The 12,939-nt window shown below is 41.5% G+C and overlaps 1 protein-coding gene across 1 annotated transcript in view; it reads left to right on the top strand.

The window, feature by feature from the left end:
- The window catches only part of Ccl19 (C-C motif chemokine ligand 19), a 24,115-nt gene that overhangs the window by 10,484 nt on the left and 692 nt on the right, over positions 1–12,939 (top strand). The gene's annotated exons all lie outside the window — the stretch shown is intronic.

The following is a 12,939-nucleotide window of genomic DNA, read 5'->3' as shown; positions in this document are numbered from 1 at the left end:
AAACCCAAAAAAAAAAAAAAAAAAAAAAAAAAAAAAAAAAAAAAAAAAAAAGCTTCCACACAGCAAAAGAAACAACCAACAGACTAAAAAGACAACCTATAGAATGGGGAAAAATTTTTCGCCAGCTATTCCTCAGACAGAGGACTGATATCTAGAATATATAAAGAACTCAATAAAATTATTCTCCCCAAAATAAAAGACCAAATCAAAAAATGGGCAACTAGAATGAATAGACATTCCAAAGAAGTACAAATGGCCAATAAATACATGAAGAAATACTCAACATCACTGGCCATTAGAGAAATGCATATTAAAATATTGAGATGCCATCTTACCTCACAAAGAATGGCCGTCATAAAAAAATCAAGTAATAACAAATGTTATAGAAGCCAAGGAGAAAGAAACTATTATTTTCTACACTTTTGGTGAGAACATAAACTACAACAATCATATGGAAATCAGTATAGAGTCCTCAAAAAACTAAAACTAGAAATTCCATTTGACTTAGCTATCCCCCTGCTAGGTATCTTCTTAAAAAGAATTAAAGATATTTCAGTATATTATAGTGATACATGCATACTCATGTTTATAGCAGCACAATTCATAATAGCTAAATCTTGGAAGCAGCCTATTTGACCATCAGCAGATGAGTGGATAAAGAAAATGTGGTATTTACACACAATGGAGTACTACTCTGCCATTAAAAGATAAATGAGTCGTATGTAGAAAAATGGATGCACCTTGAGGCCAGGATATTAAGCAAAGTAAATCGGACTTATAAGCTTAAATATCATATGGTTTCTCTTACATGAGAAACTTAAAATATAAATTAAGAGCAAAATAAAAGATACACAATAGGAAAAAGGGAGATAGTTCTTTCATAAAAGAGAAGGGAACTAAGAGATGGCAGGAGGAAGGTGGGAGGAAAGGGAAAGGAAATGAAAAAAAGGAATTAAGATGTATTTTGAACATGTACCAACTCCCTACAAAGCATGTAAATATTACCCACTACAAACATATACTACTAAAAATAAAAACTGGATAGCCAAGTGTGATGGCACATGCCTATAATCCCAGCACTCAGGAGGATGAGACAGGAGGATCTCTGTGAGTTTAAGGCCAGCCTGGGCTACATAGTGAGTTTAAGGCCAGCCTAAAATACATAGTGAAACCCTGTCTAAAAAAAACCAAAAAATAAATAAATTAAAAAATAAAAAGAACAAAATTTAAAAATAAAAACTGGAGCCAGGCATGGTGGCTCACACCTGCAATCCCAGCACTCAGGAGGCTGAGGCAGGAGCATCGCTGTGAGTTCAAGACCAGCCTGGGCTACACAGTAAGTTCCAGGTCAGTCTCAACTACATAGTGAGACCCTGTCTCAAAAAGCAAACAAACAAAAAAAGTAAAAACTGGAAATGAATGGGACAAAGGAGGGTTAAAAAAAGAAGGGAGTCAATTAAAGTACAAAAACATAGAAACATTCTGCCAGCTGTGGTGATCCACACCTGTAATCCCAGAACTCAGGATGCTGAGGCAGGAGGATCACCACAAGTTTGAGACCAGCTTGGGCTACACAGTGAATTCAAGGCCAAGCTGAATTACAGAGTGAGACTCTGTCTCAAAACAAACAAAATAGACACATTTCACACACAAAAAAAGAGGAAATATGGGTAGAGTTTTTATTAGTTGGTCCTGGGACTTAGCTGGCAGTTACTTTCTTCTTGTGTTGGTTTTCAAAGGCTGCATTTAAAAAAAATCACCACAAGTTCAGTGGCTCAAGATCATCCAAATGTATTATCTCACAGCCTAGAATCAGAAGGTTGGGTATGGGCTGGCTGGGTCTGCTTAGGGTCTCACCTGGCTGAACTCAAGATGTCAGCTAGGGTTGAAATCTCATCTGCAAAGTGCAGTCTTCTTCCTAGCCACTGGTTGTTGGTACATATGGTTGTAGGACTAAGGCCCTTAGTCCTAAAGTTGCCTACTGTTGTCCTATGGCCCTCTCCATTTCTTTAGGGCCAACAAAGAGCATCTGCTGCTGTTTTTTATTTCTAGACAATTTTGAAAAGCCTTGACCAGATAAAGCCAGGTTCACCAGGGGTAATTTCCCTTTGGCTAACTCAAAGTCAACTGATTAGGGACCTTAATTATGTCCGCAACATTCCTCCATCTTTACCATACAGCAAAATCTATCTTAATCACTCATATTCAAAAGTCAAAAGGTCAAAAGGGATCCCCTCAAAGTGAGGAAATTACACAGGGAGTAGGAAGCTTATAATTCTCTACCACAATTCCTCTGTGACACAGTGCGGAGTCTCTTTACCTTTAATTGGCACTTCAGCTGGTTGATACTCTATGCGCACTAAGGCACCCAAACCTCTGGTAGTCCTGTCTGATTAAGATTATAGTGGTCTTCCATTAACTTTGACCACTGGACATAGCATTACCAGGAAGTGCCCCAGAAACTGTACCTTTACTCCAGTCCATGAATCTATCATGTAGCTGCAGGCTTGTCTACCCTTGGTAGTCAGGTACCCAGGTAGTCAGGTATCTCTGCCAATGTGATAACTCTCTACTCACTCTGAGGCACAAAAACCCCAAGCCAAGATGATCTCATCTGTAGCCTCAGGTGGTCTCAGCTTCCAATTCAAGGAACCATTCCTCTTTTGGGGGAAAAAATGCTCAATAAGATGTTCTGCTTACTGGACAAACTGTCTTCTCCATGTCCTTCAAGCTCACCATGAATGGAGCTTTCATTCTATGGTAATCCACCCTGTGCTAGTTCTAGCAAACTGAGTGGAGCCTCATAAACCTGTTTCAAAATTGACTTTTGTTAGTAGCCACAGAGAACTTTCTATGCAGATACACGTGTGGACAGACAGAAAGGTGGTGAGTGTGACCCAGAAGCAGGCGTGGAATGTGAGCCACTTCTTCACATGTTCCATAGAACATGGAAATTGGCCACAGATGCTTCAAACACTGCTGAGTCAAAGGGTCAATTCTATTGTCACTGTCTGCACTAGTCAGTTTTACATCACTGTGACCTGAGAATAATTTAAAGAAGGAGAAGATTTATTTGGGCTCATGGTTCCATAGTTGGCCAGCTCCACTGCTTTTAAGATTGTGGCAAGGCAGAAACATCCTGGTAGAAGGGCACTGGCAGAGGAATGCTATTTACTTCATGGAATCCAGGAAGCACAGAAGGTTGGAAAGAGCCATAAAGAAAGGGGCCAGGGGCCAGATACAGTCTCTGAGATCACATTCCCACCATCTACTCCCTTCAACTTAAGCTCCACCTCCTGCTTCCATCCCCCACAATATGCCATACAAAGTACGATCTCATCAGTGGATTAACCCACATGAAATTACAGCCCTCATCCAACCACTTTCCAAAAAGTCTATCTGCTGGGAACTAAGCCTTTAGCCTTGAGCTTTAGGGGACATTTCAAATCCAAATCCATACCACTATTAAACTGAATTCCCCATAGGCCCTGCTATATCTCTAGTTCTAACATTCAGTCCTGAAAAGGTGAATCCAGATTGGCTGAACCTCACTAGCTTCAAGGAAGGCTGAGAAAGAGAGTTCCCTGGCCTATTTGGCTTTTGCATAGGGAAGGGCTCAAATTTTAGGTGGTCAAAAATAACAATAGTCTGCTGCAACACTGAAAAACGATTTCATATTTTGTGTAAAGAAAAGGAGAAATAAAAAGAATTAAGATGTATTATGCAGACATATCAACTCTCCATGATGAATGTAATCATTATGTACTACAAACATGTGATAATAAAAATCTTTAAATTTTGGGCTGGAAATTTAGCTCAGTGGTTTCACTGCCTGCCTTGCAAGCACAAGGTCCCAAGTTCGATCCCTGGTACAAAAAAAAAATTTAAAACAGCATGGTGGTACACACCTATGATTCCAAGCACTTCGGAGGCTAAGACAGGAGGATCGCTGAGAGTTTGAGGCCAGCATGGGCTGCATAGTTCAAGACCAGCCTGAACTACACTGTGAGAACTTGTCTCAAAAAATGTTTTAAATTGTGTATATGAGAAAAATAAAATAAAAAGGATAAGAAAGATAAAAATAGGAGAAGGGGGCACAAATATGCTTAAAATGGAGTGCCTAAGGAAAGCCTCTTTGAGGAGAGGCTGTTTAAACTAATGCCTACAGGAGAAGATGCCAACCATTCCAGGAGAAAAGAGCTATGTGGCTAGAGCATAGTGGACAAGAAGGGGAGGATATAAGAGTGGCCAGGGTCACATGATCTGAGTCTCTGTAGGCCACAGAAAAGGGTAAGGATTTTGTTCAAAGTGCTGAGGAAGATTTCAGCCAATGAGTAACATTATCTCATTTTAAAAGATTCCATTTGCAATCTGGAAAAAAGATTGTGACAGAAGAAGGGAAAATCAGTCACCTTTCCATATTCTAGGAGCTGACACTAGCCTGACGCAAGTGGTAGCAGATGGAATAGAAAAGAGTAGGCATTCTAGACATACTTATGAATATAACAACAGACTGAGCTGAAAGAGTATATTGGGGGGCGGGGATTTAGCTCAGTGGTTCTGCTGGCAAGAACAAGGTCCCGAGTTCGATCCCCCCTGGCACTGGGAATTGAACTCAGGACCTTGTGCTTGCCAGGCAGGCACAGCACCACTGAATTACATCCCTGGCCCTAAAGATTATATTTGAGAAATAAAGGAAAGAGATGAAACAGGATGACTCCAGGTTTCAGCCTGAGCAGCTGAGGAATGGTGATGATAGTCTCAGAGACAGGTGAATTTGGCAGGGTGGGGACAAGCTGGAAGGGAAATCTAGAGTTTGGTTTTGGAATTACATGGCTATGGGAGATCCAAGAGAAAATCCCAAATAGGCAGTTTGCTCTGCAACCTGCAACCCAGAAGTGCATCTGTGTCATCCCTGGCTCTTCCGTCTGCTCTTTCCTCTCACTTCAGTGTCTACCAAGTCATTGGCTTCCTATCTCTTTCATGTCTCTGATGTCTGTCCCACTTCCTCTGCCCTACTGCTGCAGTCCAGCCCTCCCTTCTTAGGGCAACTGCATCACAGAATCCCCTTGCTACATAAAAGCCCAACTAGCCAGATACTCACTTTCTCAGCCTCCCTTGTACCTAGTGAGATTCAGCCAATCTGGATGCGCCTTCTCAGGACTGCAAATTGAAGCTGGGATGGCCATTCCCGCAGCTCCAGCCTCAGAAATCATTCTAAAGGTAGATCTGATCAGAAAACAATCCCCCACTCCATTTTACACACCCATACATAGCCTCTCTTACTACCTACCCTTGCCTATTTAGGATTAACACATTCACGATGGGGCCATATATACACATGACTGTCCTGTCGGGGACATGGAACAGCGATGCATGTATGCCACCAGTGTGGTACAAATAATCCAATGAAATAATCATGCATGTACTATCAATGGTTCAACATGTTAACCACAAACCCAGGCTCTTCCTCTGAGCCTTTGTGCTTGCTGTTCATTCTCTCTAGAATGTCCTCGCTCCTACCCCATCAACCCTCAAGCTCCAAAGCTCCCTCCATTATCCAGCTCCCCTGCCTCCCTCTAACGTCCAGAACTTTCCATCTCCAGCCACATGAGTCACCCTGTTCTTTGTGCTCAGAGACCCTTGTTTACTGAGCCTCTCCCAAGCAAGCTTAGTCCAGACCCAGGCACCCTGGGGCCCAGAGTGGCCCAAATTACAAGGAATGAAGAGCAGAAGTATTCAAGAAACCCTGGAATGGCACTAATTCAAGCTCCAGGGGGGTAGGAAACAGTGAAAGGGGGTTGTACTATTGCTCAAGACTTCTCCCTGTTCTAATGTCCTATCACCTCTGGAAGTTTTTGTAATGTCCCACCCACACTCTGGGACTGAAGGGCCAAGCTCTGCCCCTTTGTCTGGCCCACGAAGCTCTGGATATGGACAGAAAAATTTGGAGAAAGATGGGAAATGAAACAGAACCCCTTCAGGATCAGGGACTTTCAGAAGCTGAGTCACTGAATTTCTTCTCTTTTCCAGCCCCTTTCTGGAATAAGGCATCCCAGCATGCTCAGGCCAAAGCCCTCCTCCCACAAGCCACAGGCCCCATTTGCCTATACACTAGATACCCTCTGCAGGCCCTATGAGGTTGAAGTCTTAAGCCAAGAGCCCCCATCCTCTTTCCCCTAGTCATAGAATACTCTATGACGGTCCTGTAAAATTGAATACCACAAATGGATGGACTGAGACAACAGCCAGCAAACAAGTCAACACGCAAATCCCACAAATGTCTACATCCTCACCCATATACACATGTCCCCCACCCACACATACACACAATCACACAGTCACTCACATATATCAAGGACATACCAAACATTTAACCATATAATCACAGTAGAGACACAAAGCACAAATAGACACATGCACAATTATGAGCACTGACAAACACATAAGGACAAATCTCGTAGAGAGGAATATTTGGAAGAAATAGGTTGGGAAAAAGGATGACATTCGAAGTGGTAGACTTAAAAGGTGGTGGTGGGGTGCTAAATAGCTTTTAGGGTTTTTTTCTCTTTCTTTCTTTCTCCCCCCTCCACTTTTTTTTTTCTTCTTCTTCTTCTTCTCAGTACCAGAGATTGAACTCAGGACCTTATGCTTGCAAGGCAGGAGCACACTGCCACAGAGCTAAATCCCCAGCTGATTATAGGTTTAATAGAGCCAATTGACGTTTTTCTGGGCACTAGAGTAGTTTTAGATATGGAACAGTGCAAATAAGAGTTAGGGTAAAATGGGGCTGGGGATTTAGCTCAGTGGTGCTACGCCTGCCTTGCAAGTACAAGGTCCTGAGTTTAACCCAGTAACGCACAAAAATAGATAAATAAGAGTTGGAGCAAAACTATTAAAAAGATAAAACTGGGGGGCAACCCACTCAGGGCCCCTCCTATCAGGAGCTATTCCCATCCCCTATTCCTATTCTCCAATAAACCTTTCTCCTTTGTCAAAAAAAAAGATAAAGTTGGAATTTGCAAGAGCTTAACCTATATACTTTATATTGAAGGTTATTCTTAGAAAAGCTCTCAGCCAGGCATGGTGGCACACGCCTGTAATCTTGGCACTCAAGAGGCTGAGGCAGGAGGATCACCATGAGTTCAAGACCAGCCTAAACTACATAGCAAGTTGCTATGAGATAGCTAGACCCTATCTCAAAGAGCAAAACAAACAAAAGAAAGAAACTGAGCTCTTGAATTCCGTAAACCAGACTGAGATTGAACTCTGTCCTTCCTGTACCCCACAAACCCTAAAAAGATACCTTCTGATACTGGTAACCCATGGGAAGTGATGTATGAGAAAGGGGAATGGTCCTAGCTAGCCTCATCTGTAAAATAGGAAAGATACAATAAATATTATGGAGGACTCTTTCAAATGAAAATGGCAGAAGATGGCAGAGTGGTGAACAACAAAGAAACATCTGTCTTAGTTACTTTTCTCACACTGCTGAGACAAAATACCCAACACCCAAAGTTAAAAAGGGAAAGGTTTATTTAGCTCACAGTTCATAGAAGTTTCAGTCCATAATCAGCTGTCTCTAAGGCAGGGTGGCACATGGCAGAGGGGCAACAGTTTATGGCAGACAGAAGGTAGCAAAGCAGGGCTGGGAATTTAGCTCAGCATTGCCGTTGCCTGCCTTGCAAGCACAAGATCATGAATTCAATCCCCAACACCAAAAAATTAAAAAAAGAAAAAGAAGGTAGCAAAGCAGCAGGGACCTTAACAGTATCTTTTCGCTGGACGTGGTGGTGCACACCTGTAATCCCAGCACTTGGAAGGCTGAGGCAGGAGGATCGCTGTGAGTTTGAGAACAGCCTGGGCTACATAGTGAATTCCAGGTTAGTTGCAAATACACGGTGAGACCCTGTCTCAACCCTCCCCCAAAAAAGTATCTTTTTGCCCCTTTTATATCTTATCCAGAATACTGGGATTAGAGTGGTACCAAACTAATCAGTAGACTGATTTAATAATCACACACCGTCCTCTAGATTCAGCTACCTCTGAAAAATCCCCATGGCCACATGAGACTTTGCGGGGGACATCTAGACACAAACCATAACACAGACTCTCTGAGATTTGATGTTCAGATGCTGGAATATAGCAACATAAGGAAGAGAAGGAGGGAAGTGGGTCCCCTATACCAAGCAAGGATCTGAAGCCAGAACTGAACCCCCTGGAGAGAGCAAAGAGAGATTTCAATGAAGAAGAAGGGAGTGGCAAGTGATGTTTCTCCCTAAACCCAAACTCACTGGTGTGAAGGGCAGCCCAAACCTGCAACTGAACTCAGAGCAGCTCCTAGTGCCACAGTGAGGCAGAACTGAGTTCAAGCCAGCAGAATGCACACAGAGTGCTACAAGCTGAACAAACTGGATTCCAGCCGCACAGACAGAAACCAGCCTGAACTTTGGTAGAACTAAAGAGACTGGCTTACTGGGATTATCCACTACCCCTGTAAATCTATGGCTGGCTTGTTGGGATTAATCAACATAGATCTGGGCTCTGTTCTGCAAAATTTGTCTACCAGTGGTAGAAGAGATACACCTTGAAGTGGACATTTTTTTCTTTTGTTTTTGTTTTGCGTTTTGTTGATTGTTCTTGTTTCTGTATGACTATGAACATTGTTTCTAGCTTTTGATTGTTGTTCTATTCTTTACATTTTTTCTCTTTCCTTCCTGTCTTCTTTACCAGTTTCCCAAAGTTTACATAGTCTTCCTTTACCGTCCAGCCTTGCTTTTAATCTCTTCCTCTTCTATTTCTCTATTTTTTTCCCCAACCCCTTTTAAATTTTCTCCCCTGAAGGTAAATTTGTCATATTGAGGGTATATATTTACTATATACAATTTTCTGGTTTTAGATTTTGTTACATAACCATAAATATAGTTCACACAGTTAAAGGTAGCAAGTCAATAGTCACCAGTTTGTCATTTTCTAGGCTGAGTTTGATGCTATTGTTATTATTGATACTTTAGCCAAGGTGACATAATTGTTCTAATCAGTTGTTCTTCCTGATATTTCAAAACTGAGATTGCCTAAGGGTCATAAACAATACTAAAGTCCAGAGCCAGAGAATCAGGGGCTAGGCCAAATAGGCAGCAACTTCTCGAAATTCCAATAAATTGAAGGGGTAGGAGTTTGCAACAGGTTCAAAATCCAAAAGCCAGCTACATGTGGAAGACATCTCCAAGTAGTCATTTCCTAAGGGTTCTAAATACTAGCAATAAAGCTCGTTGCCATAAGCAATTTATAAGCATGAACCCAAGAATTACACTTTTAAAAGGAAAAGAAAATGAAGAGACTTAAGCAAGAAGCAACCCTAGACTTCCAGCTCACCAAAGGCAAACCCAGGGGGGAATGAGGTGGAACAATTTGAAAGCCACCCACCTGGACTCTCTGAACTGGTAACAGCAGAAGTAACAAAGCAGATAAATGAGGCTCTAGAAAAAATCAAATCAGAAATAATTTCTCAGATAATTACAGAGATGGTGACCATAATGAAAGACTTGGTTAGTGACTCTGGAGCAGATACAGATTAAAAAATAGAGGAGCTTAAGAAAATGATGGAAACCATGAATACCCAACATAGGAAAGAAATAGAATCCATGAAACAGCTTCAAATAGATATCCAGAAGATTGTAAATTCCATGAAAGTATATGCAGCAGAATGAGCCAATGTGAGAACAGAATACAGAAGACAGTACTGAGGTTAGCAATCATGAAAAGAAAGATTTCTTTAAAATAAGGTTTAGAAAAAAAATAGGGTTTAGCTCAGTGGTGTCATGCCTGCCTCACAAGCACAAGGTCTTGAGTTCAATCCCAGTATTACAAAAATAAATAAAACTAAAAATAGCAAGGGACCATAAAAAATCAATCCAACAGCTGCTAGATAATACAAAGAAAAATAACGTAAGACTGATTGCAGCCAATGAAAAAGCAGGAGATAGTGCAAAACAACATAAAAAAGAGATAATGGACAAGCCAGGAAGGGTGGCACCTGCATGTAATCCCAGTACCTGGGATTCACAGAGATAATGGACAAGCCAGGAAGGGTGGCACCTGCATGTAATCCCAGTACCTGGGAAGCTAAGGCAGGAGGATTTCCTTGAGTTTGAGACCAGGCTGGGCTACATAGTGGGTTCAAGTTCAGCCTGAACTACAGAGTGAGACTGTCTTAAAAAAAAAAAAAAAAAAAAAAAAAGACAGAATGGCAGAAAACTTCCCAAGCCTGGGAAAATAATTTGACATACAGTTAAGTGAGGCATATAGGACTCCAATTAGCCATGACCAAATGCAAATGGAAAAAACTCAATTCAAATCATCTTACATAAAAAGTCTGTCATATTGCCAGGCATGGTGGCAAATGAATGCAATCCCAGCACTCAGGAGGCAAAGGTGGGAGGATCACCCCAAGTTTCAGGCCAGCCTGAATTACATAGTGAGGTCAAGGACAGCTTAAACTACATAGTAAGAACCTGTCTCAAAAAAAATTTTTTTTTGTCATATCACCTAATGCAATCTATTAAGATTTAGTCTTGCCGGGCATGGTGGCGCGTGCCTGTAATCCCAGCACTCAGGAGGCTGAGGCAGGAGGATTGCTGTGAGTTCAAGACCAGCCTAGGCTACATAGTGAGTTCCAGGTCAGTCTCAACTACATAGTGAGACCCTGTCTCAAAAAAACAAAAAAAAAAAAAAAAAAAAAAAGATTTAGTCTTAGTCTTCAGCCCTGGTTAGAAATTCAAAATCTTCATCTCTTACTTTGACTCCTACTTTTTTTGTGTGCAGGGACATTCTTGTCATAGATAGGTACTCTTCTAGTAGTGGGAAATACTACTACCTTGGTTCACCAACACTCTGTTCATGCACAATTCAGTTTGCAAACAGAAGCATTCAGCAAAATTTTGCTTCTGATCACAAATTCCACCTCGATGGTCACAGTCACCTTCCCTGCACAAATGCAGTATGTGTGTTACGGTTTCCTCTAGTCGAGATCACAGTTGCAGATAGACCCATGCACTCTTGTTGTGAAGCTTTTCTGTGTGCTTGTTAGCACATACAGTACTGTACTTTATTACTCAATCCAGCATGGATCCAAAGAAGGGGCACAGCAAGCGTGGTGGTAAAAAGGAAGTACAGAGCAGTAATGAAGGTGGCAAAATTGTGCAGAGCAACTATGAAGGTAACAAGAAAGTGTAGAGCAAGAATGGTAAGAAGATTTGAAGAAAATGATCATTGAATTGAAAAAAAACAGTAGAAAAAAATGAGCATGGTATTCATGTGATTGATCTGGCCTTGGAGTACAAGATGGCAAAGTCCAGAATCTTGACTGTTTTGAAGAAGGAGCAGATGTGGCAAAAGAAGTAAGAATGTTAACCAACAAGAGAACATAAGTGCTGGAAAAGGAGGAAAAACTTTATTCAGGGTGGTTGAATGAGAAACAGTTGGCAGGTGATAATATTAGTGAAGCCATGATAATTTCTTGTTTGTTTGTTTGTTTGTTTGTTTGTTTTTGAGAGAGTCTCACTATATAGTTGAGACTGACCTGGAACTCACTATGTAGCCCAGGCTGGTCTCAAACTCACAGCAATCCTCCTGCCTCAGCCTCCCAAGTGCTGGGATTACAGGTGTGTGCCACCACACTAGGTTATGAAGCCATGACAATATTAGTGAAAAAACCAGGAAATTTCACAGTAATTTACTCCAAGAAAACCCCTCTATACATGTAAGATGATGCAAAGAAGAATAACGTAAGATTAATTGGAATCAATGAAAAAGCAGGAAATAATGCAAATAACATTAAAAACCTGCTCACAGAAGTCATGGCAGAAAACTTCTGAAGTGATGAATTTAAAGGCAATAGAAGGGCCAGGGATTTAGCTCAGTGGTTCCAACATCTGCCTTGTAAGCACAAGATCCTGAACCTTGATTCCTGATACCAAAAAATAAATACATAAATAAAGGCAATAGAGAGTAGCTGGATAAATTCTTTAAGAGAAGTAGCAACCACAGTGAGATAAGACATGGTGAGGCCTCCAATTTTGACAAGGCTGCTTCAGAAGCCTACAAGAATTTATTGAATTCATGAATGCAGGATAAGTTGCTCAACAAGGGTTCAGCTGCAATGAAACAGGACTGTTCTGGAAGAAGATACAGAACAGAACCTATATCACACAGGAGGAAAATGCTCTGCCATGAAGGACAGAGTGACCCTTTTGCTGTGTACAAACTAGAGTGCCAACCTGAAGATTAAGCCACTACTGCTGTATCATTCCCAGACCCCTCATGCACTCAGAACAGAATGGGAACAAGGTCAGACTGCCTATCATGTGGAGGGCCAATTTGAAAGCTTGGATCATAGGCAGTAGTTCATGGAATGGCAGCATGAGATGTCTGCATAACCATTAGAAATATCTTTCTGACAACCAACCACCTGAAAGGTGCCTTCTTCTGATGGACAATGCACTGGCATACCCTGCAGCCTTGGTGGATGATATGAATGCTGAGTATAATTTCATAAAGGTCAAGTTCCTTCCCCACCACTCAACACCTCTTCTGTAGCCTATGGTCCAGAAAGTGATCTGCAACTTCAAGAAGCTGTACACAGGCCTGGCGTGCTGGCAAACTCTTTTAATCTCAACACCTGGGAGGCTGAGACAGGAGGATTGCCTTGAATTTAAGACCAGCCTGAGCTGTGTAGCAAGACCCTGTCTCAAAAAAAAAAAAAAAGCACAAACTAAGCCTGGAGATTTAGCTTAGTGGTGCCATCACCTGCCTTGTAAACACAAGGTTCCAAGTTCAATTCCTGGCACCAAAATTAAAAAAAAGAAGAAGAAAGAAGAAGGAAGAAGGAAGAAGGAGGAAGAAGGAAGAAGAAGAAAGAAGGAAGAAGAGAAGAAGAAG

The sequence above is a fragment of the Fukomys damarensis genome, unplaced genomic scaffold, assembly GCF_012274545.1.
Source record: "Fukomys damarensis isolate Sample0158 unplaced genomic scaffold, DMR_v1.0_HiC HiC_scaffold_36, whole genome shotgun sequence".
NCBI lineage: Eukaryota > Metazoa > Chordata > Mammalia > Rodentia > Bathyergidae > Fukomys > Fukomys damarensis.
This window is presented reverse-complemented; position numbering and strand designations above follow the sequence as displayed.